A 7,589-nucleotide genomic window follows, 5' to 3' on the forward strand; every position below is an offset into this window, starting at 1 on the left:
CATAATAAAAACAGTTTGACTGGAGAATTTCTTTACATTTTTTATTCATTTATTTGTCAAGTATATTATTTATTCGATGACATCCACAAATTAATTGTGAGAGCCTATAATATAATTTCCCTCAAATGCAGTTTTGGAGCGAAATGCAATAATAAATAGTCAAGATAGCAGCATAGTCTCTTTCAACAATGAGACCAACTTTGAGGAAGGTGGTCTTGATCACGCTGTTGGGCCGGGACCAGCCCCGCCGAAAGAGCAGGTCTGCGTGGGTCCAGAGATGGTTCAAGTCCCGAAAGCAGACTCCACCGTCTCATTCAAGAGCTTCGAATGTTTGGAGAGGAATTCCGAAGTTACTTTCGTCTGGACCGAAGTCAGTTCGCCCGGATGGATACCAACTACCGGGAGTCCATCAGCCCAGTTGAACGCCTGGCGATTTGTCTCCGGTAAGCTACATTCTAGTACATTTTTAAAGCCTTTGATACCATCATTGATTAATACATTATTTTTTATGTCCAACCTAGCTAGCTAAAGGGCTCTCTAGTTAATAGTCCCTATTTGATATCAGATGTACTTTTACAGAATGTTCATTAGGACTATAACTTTCCCCAAAGTTGGTTTATAATCCTTTTTTAATTATGCAATGTTACCAAATGAAAATAAAGTTTAGGTGCCTTCTGCCCTGATGAAGGTAGGCTAGTCTTCTCCAGGATCCATTGTTGTTCAAGACAGTTACAGTCATTCATTACATTCTTATTGGACTTATTGTACCATTCTTTCTAAGAGTAGAGTTGGCCTGGGCTACAGTTGATTGATATAGTCATAGACTGAATTGTACTGTTTCAAGCCATTGTTAATGATGGTTGATGAGTATTACAATATAATTAGTAGAGCATAATAAACTGTAATGAGGTAGATATATGAGTAGATATAATATGTGGGTGGAATTCAATTTACACACAATATTGATAATTATTTTGAATTATATTTTAGATTCTTGGCGACAGGGGAATCCTACAGGACCATTGGATTCAGCTTCCGAGTTGGACAGTCCACAGTGGCAGGCATTGCTCCAGGGAGTGATGAAGGTGGTGGAATCTCCAGGGTGCCATCCTGAAGTGCCTGGCCGAAGGCAGAGTCCCGGAGGGTCCCGCCATCACTTCCCTTGCCGTAAGCACCAACATAGACAACACGGAAACAGTAGATGGCATCTTCTACAGCCAAGAGTACAACTGAATATGTACTCTTGTAGTTGTAGAATTGCGAGCCTGAGCAGGGTGGAGCCTGGATTACTACATGTTTCCCGTCAATGGAGCCAAGACAGTTGGGGAAATTCCACCTCTCCAGGAACTCGGCAGCGATGGCCCTCCAGTCTTCCTCCTTGGTGACAGGCATGTATTCACCAACCAGACAGTCCCAACAGTCCTTCCTGTCCTTCCTCTCCTCTTCCTGTCCTTCCTCTCCTCTTCCTGTCCTTCCTGTCCTTCCTCTCCTCTTCCTGTCCTTCCTGTCCTTCCTCTCCTCTTCCTGTCCTTCCTGTTCTTCCTCTCCTCTTCCTGTTCTTCCTGTCCTTCCTCTCCTCTTCCTGTCCTTCCTGTCCTTCCTCTCCTCTTCCTGTCCTTCCTGTCCTTCCTCTCCTCTTCCTGTCCTTCCTGTCCTTCCTCTCCTCTTCCTGTTCTTCCTGTCCTTCCTCTCCTCTTCCTGTCCTTCCTGTCCTTCCTCTCCTCTTCCTGTTCTTCCTGTCCTTCCTCTCCTCTTCCTGTCCTTCCTGCCCTTCCTCTCCTCTTCCTGTCCTTCCTGTCCTTCCTCTCCTCTTCCTGTTCTTCCTGTCCTTCCTCTCCTCTTCCTGTCCTTCCTGTCTTTCCTCTCCTCTTCCTATCCTTCCTGTCTTTCCTCTCATTTTCCTGTCCTTCCTGTCCTTCCTCTCCTCTTCCTGTCCTTCCTGTGTTTCCTCTCATCTTCCTGTCCTTCCTGTGAGCTGGCCGGCTAAATTGACTTCATTTCTGAAAGGGAAGAGAAAAACAACACATACAAGCTTAACATAATATGACACCATAAAAGGTGAGATTTATGTTAACTAAATACTGCTTGTATAGTGTAGTTAGTGGCATAAATATAGGAACAGTGTGGTAAAGTTGGTAATACTTGCTGTTTACTCATGGAATTTGTATTTCAGATCAAAAGATGAATGTGCCAGGCAAATATTTAGACAGCAAACTGTTGTTTTAGGATATTTTGTAACCCAGAAACAACAGCTATACACGTTCCTCATATTTATACTTTGATCTGAAATACCAATTAACCTACATGAGTATACTGTAAAAATGACCTACTTTACTGTCGCAACACTTATGACACTACCTGTGATGTGGAGAGAAAAAAAACCGTACCCTTGAACTTGTCATCGAAAAGCAGCTGATACAGTTTAACCTTGACTGCTGCTTGTCTTTGCTGAGGCAGCCTCTTCAGTGTTGGCACCAGGCTCATGGCAAAGAGGGTCTCCTCATCCTCCTTCCTGTGAGCATCAGGTTGGGCTGCATCCCTCTCGACGGCTTGGAGGAGCCTCTGCTGAAATGAGTTGAGTGGATCTGGGGGCTGGTACCTCCGATGACGCCTGGTGTGACGTTGTTCCACTTCGTTTCTCTCCACGGGCCACATGCTGTTCAACGAGGTCCTCAGTGGTCACTTCCGTGAGGTTCATAATAATCTCAGGTGGTCCTAGTTCCAGAGGTGCTTCCTCCATTTCATAATCTTCCATGGCTGCACCGGTGGTGGTCATACTCGTGGATGATGTAGACGTTGTAGAGGGTCTTGATGCACCGGTGGGGATAACACTTGTGGATGACGTAGTAGAGGGTCTGGCTGTAAAATTGCCACTCATTGCCCTAGGCACAATAAATGTATCCAGAAAAGAAAGAATGTGGCAGAAGCGCCAAGGCTGCTGGCCTGAAGCTGCTGACCCAGACCTCTTCTTCTCTTTCTCTGCCCTTCTCTCTCTCTGATACCTGTCCCTGAGTCCTATCCACTTCCCCCTACAGTCTTCTTCAACATAGACATGAACATGATAAGCCAAACCATTACCTAGCATAACTATAGTTATTAGATAGCTATCATGGACATGTCACCTACTGTACACATACACACACACACACACACACACACACACACACACACACACACACACACACACACACACACACACACACACACACACACACACACACACACACACACACACACACACACACACACACACACACACACACACACACACGGTTATCTGACCAAATTATCAGGGGTACAGTAGTATCTACCATTTCTATTACTATTTATCTAGCATAAACTCACACTCTTTCAAACATGATTATTTGGTAAAGTTATCAGGGGTAGTAACTAGCATAATTTATTTGACTATTTCTTTCACACACACACCTCATTGGCTAGGTTAGCTAGCTAGCTAACGCTAACTAGCCAGATCTAGCATAAGCTCACTACTAAACTGACCTGGCAATCCTACTATCGTGGACACTTGTCTCCAAGTAGTATTGTTTTTGTGTTTATGTCCCTATAGCTGTCAGCAGTTGTGTCAAAAAGACACGGTTTTGAGGATACTGCGAAAATGATTCTCTCCTCCATGTTTCCAACCGCATGCAACCATCTGCAAAAGGTACCTGCATCAGTATAGTTGCCTAGCTGCGCAAAATGTTATGCAGCAGTGATGCAATGACGCAGTCGGTGTGTTCGAAGCGTTAACTGCAGCATATACGCAAACGTTTTGTTGTCTCAACGTGAACAAAAAATAATCTTATTACATGATTCTTGTCAACTGTCATTCCTCTTGTTTTACAATTACTTTCGGCACGCTCATCTGCTTACTTCCTCTTCTTTGGGGTTGGGTTGGCGGCTCACACCCAACTTTTAAGGCGCATACATCGCCACCTATTGTAATTGAGTGTGAGGCCAGTCACGGCCTAACTACATAAAATGATCTTCATTTGTCCTGACTTAGAGCCCTAGACACCACTTCCTCCCCCCACTGCACCACTCAAACCCCAACCCCGTCCAGCCTCTCTAACCATTTCACATAATCTCTCACTATCTACATCATACAATTCACAAAATATCAACACATGCTCTACATTTCCTCCACTAAACACTCCTCACACAGGCCTGTTCCGTGTCTCCCTATCATCCACAACATGGCATTCAAATCTGTGTGTCCAGACTGTAGTCTACTCCACACATCATCCTCCTACATCCTCTCTCTCCACCTCTTCCTTTACTGACCCATGCACAAGATACAATTGCCTCCCATTACTACTAGCATCCCGCTCCCTTTGCCAAAAATTGAGCCCTTTTGCCCGGAACAAGGACTTCACTTCCCTGCGGCCCAACGGGACCTGAATATGTACACCCGCTCTCCTCACAGCACTCTTACCCTCCAAACCCACATGGGCGGGAACCCAGCAAAAGCTTACCACTACTCCCATCCTCTCCAGTTCGATTAACAGCACCATCATCTCCACAAACAATTCTCCACTAGCTGACCTGCCCGTCTTCCCACTACTCAACACTGCAGCCGAATCAGAGCATATCACCTTTCAAACCCATAATCATGGCATTCAACTCAGCCACATACCCTGACACATTATAGGTTAACCGCTTACATACTCCAACATTGAAGCCTGGGATATACACCCCAGCCCTCACCCTACCACTGACTGGATCCTTTGAACCATCTGTATATATCCTTAAAAACAAATAATAAAAATTATCTATATGTCTCCCCACACACCGGCTCACAGTAGAGATACTATACGTAATTATGATGGATGGTTTGAAATCTACTACCACTGATCCCTGGGCACAATCATGTCATTCATTATCCCAGCATACATGCAGAAAATAGACAGAGTATGTGAGTTCACCACAACCCATACACTTCCACGAAATGTTCCATTCTGTTCACACATTGTGCCAAAAACACACACACAAACCTAGCTCCATGTTCTGAAACTGACATCTATTCAGACATCACTGGATCACCTACTTTTGATGCCAGAGCTGAGAAAGGAACTTGGAACACTAACCTTGTCAGCTCGGGGATTCGATGCGGCAACCTTTCAGTTACTGGCCCAACGATCTAACCACTAGGCTACCTGCCACCCCATCTACACTTGGTTTCGGAAACAGCCACGGAGTAACGTTCTCCAATGCATTTGCCGGCCCGTTTACTTTCTCATCAGGGGCACAGCTATGTAACGTCCGACTAAAGTTAGGATCACCACTTCATTTTCTCTACTATTATTCTGACATTTCACATTCTTAAAATAATTTATTTCAGCTTTTATTTCTTTCATCAAATTCCCAGTGGGTCAGAAGTTTACATACACTCAATTAGTATTTGGTAGCATTGCCTTTAAATTGTTTAACTTGGGTCAAACATTTAGGGTAACCTTCCACAAGCTTCCCACAATATGTTTGGTGAATTTTGGCCCATTCCTCCTGACAAAGCTGGTGTAACTGAGTTAGGTTTGTAGGCCTCCTTGCACGCACACGCCTTTTCAGTTCTGCCCACAAATTTTCTATAGGATTGAGGTCGGGGCTTTGTGATGGCCACTCCAGTACCTTGACTTTGTTGTTCTTAAGCCATTTTGCCACAACTTTGGAAGTATGCTTGGGTTCATTGTCCATTTGGAAGACCCATTTGCGACCAAGCTTTAACTTCCTGACTGATGTCTTGAGATTCTGCTTCAATATATCCACATCATTTTCCATCTTCATGATGCCATCTATTTTGTGCAGTGCACCATGCCCTCCTGCATCAAAGCACCCACACAACATGATGCTGCCACCCCCGTGCTTCACGGTTGGGATGGTGTTCTTCGGCATGCAAGCTTCCCAATTTTTCCTCCAAACATAATGATGGTCATTATGGCCACAGTTCTATTTTTGTTTCATCAGACCAGAGGACAGTTCTGCAAAAAGTACAGTCTTTGTCCCCATGTGCAGTTGCAACCCGTAGTCTGGCTTTTTTATGGCAGTTTTGGAACAGTGGCTTCTTTCAGGTTATGTTGATGTAGGACTTGTTTTACTGTGGATATAGATACTTTTGTACCTGTTTCCTCCAGCATCTTCACAAGGTCCTTTACTGTTGTTCTGGGATTGATTTGCACTTTTCGCACCAAAGAATGTTAATCTCTAGGAGACAGAACGCGTCTCCTTCCTGAGCAGTATGACGGCTGCGTGGTCCCATGGTGTTTATACTTGCGTACTATTGTTTGTACAGATGAACGTGGTACCTTCAGGCATTTGGAAATTGCTCCCAGGGATGAAACAGGCTTGAAGAGGTCTACAATTTTTTTCCGAGGTCTTGGCTGATTTCTTTTGATTTTCCCATAATGTCAGGCAAAGAGGCAGTGAGTTTGAAGGTAAGCCTTGAAATACATCCACAGGTACACCTCCAATTGACTCAAATTATGTCAATTAGCTTATCAGAAGTTTCTAAAGCCATGACATAATTTTCTGAAATTTTCCAAGCTGTTTAAAGGCACAGTCAACTTAGTGTATGTAAACTTCTGACACACTGGAATTGTGATACAGTGAATTAAGTGAAATAATCTGTCTGTAAACAATTGTTGGGGAAAAAAAGAAAAAAAAAGTAGATGTCCTAACCAACTTACCAAAATTATAGTTTGTTAACAAGAAATTTGTGGAGTGTTTGAAAAACAAGTTTTAATTACTCCAATCGAAGTGTATGTAAACTTCCGACTTCAACTGTAGCTGTGCCCCTGATGAGGAAGTAAACGGGCCGGCTATTGCAGTCTAAAGCTGTTTATTTACACAGGCAGCCCAATTCTAATCTTTTGCCCAATTATGGGCAAAAGATCTGATCGGTCAAATACCAGTTATCAGGCAAAAGATCAGAATTGGGTTGACTGTGTAAATAAACAGCTTTAGACTGATTTATTTGTCAACAATAAAACAAAACAGTTTTCCTTCTTATTAAACTAATAACACTGTAAATTATGCTTGAGAGGTATAAGGTGAGGGAGCCGAAGCCTTGAGTATAAATCCCTGATGGGATCCCATGTGACATCAGTTAATGAGTAAAACCCATGTTGACAGGCAGGCCTCTATGTCATCATTGTCATGTTAATCTGACCTGCCATTTTCAATTACAGTTGCATCTGAAACCTCATGTCCCATCCGCGTGGCAATGTGCTGTTTCAGTGCAACTCTCAGAACAGTGTCCAGTCTAAAACCTATACGGCTGCAGAGCCAGGCCAACATAATTACAATGGAATGCGAACAGAGACGAAGGAACATTTCTGCATCTCTGGTGCTTAAGGTTGTTTATAATACTACAATATTAGAGATGAACTGCACAATTAATATAAAACTTTCAAATGTGTCTAGCTACACCCAGTTCTGCATTACTGAACCATGTCCAGATATAAGATCAGCTCTGAAACATGTCCCAACTGATCTGTTGAGGCTGTTACCAGGCTTCATATTTGAATGGTAGACTTGGATATGAATGACAAGAATAAGGATGCTGCATTAGCCTTTTAAATATCCCAGTAATAATA

The sequence above is a fragment of the Salvelinus fontinalis genome, chromosome 11 (genome assembly GCF_029448725.1).
Source record: "Salvelinus fontinalis isolate EN_2023a chromosome 11, ASM2944872v1, whole genome shotgun sequence".
Taxonomy (NCBI): Eukaryota; Metazoa; Chordata; class Actinopteri; order Salmoniformes; family Salmonidae; genus Salvelinus; species Salvelinus fontinalis.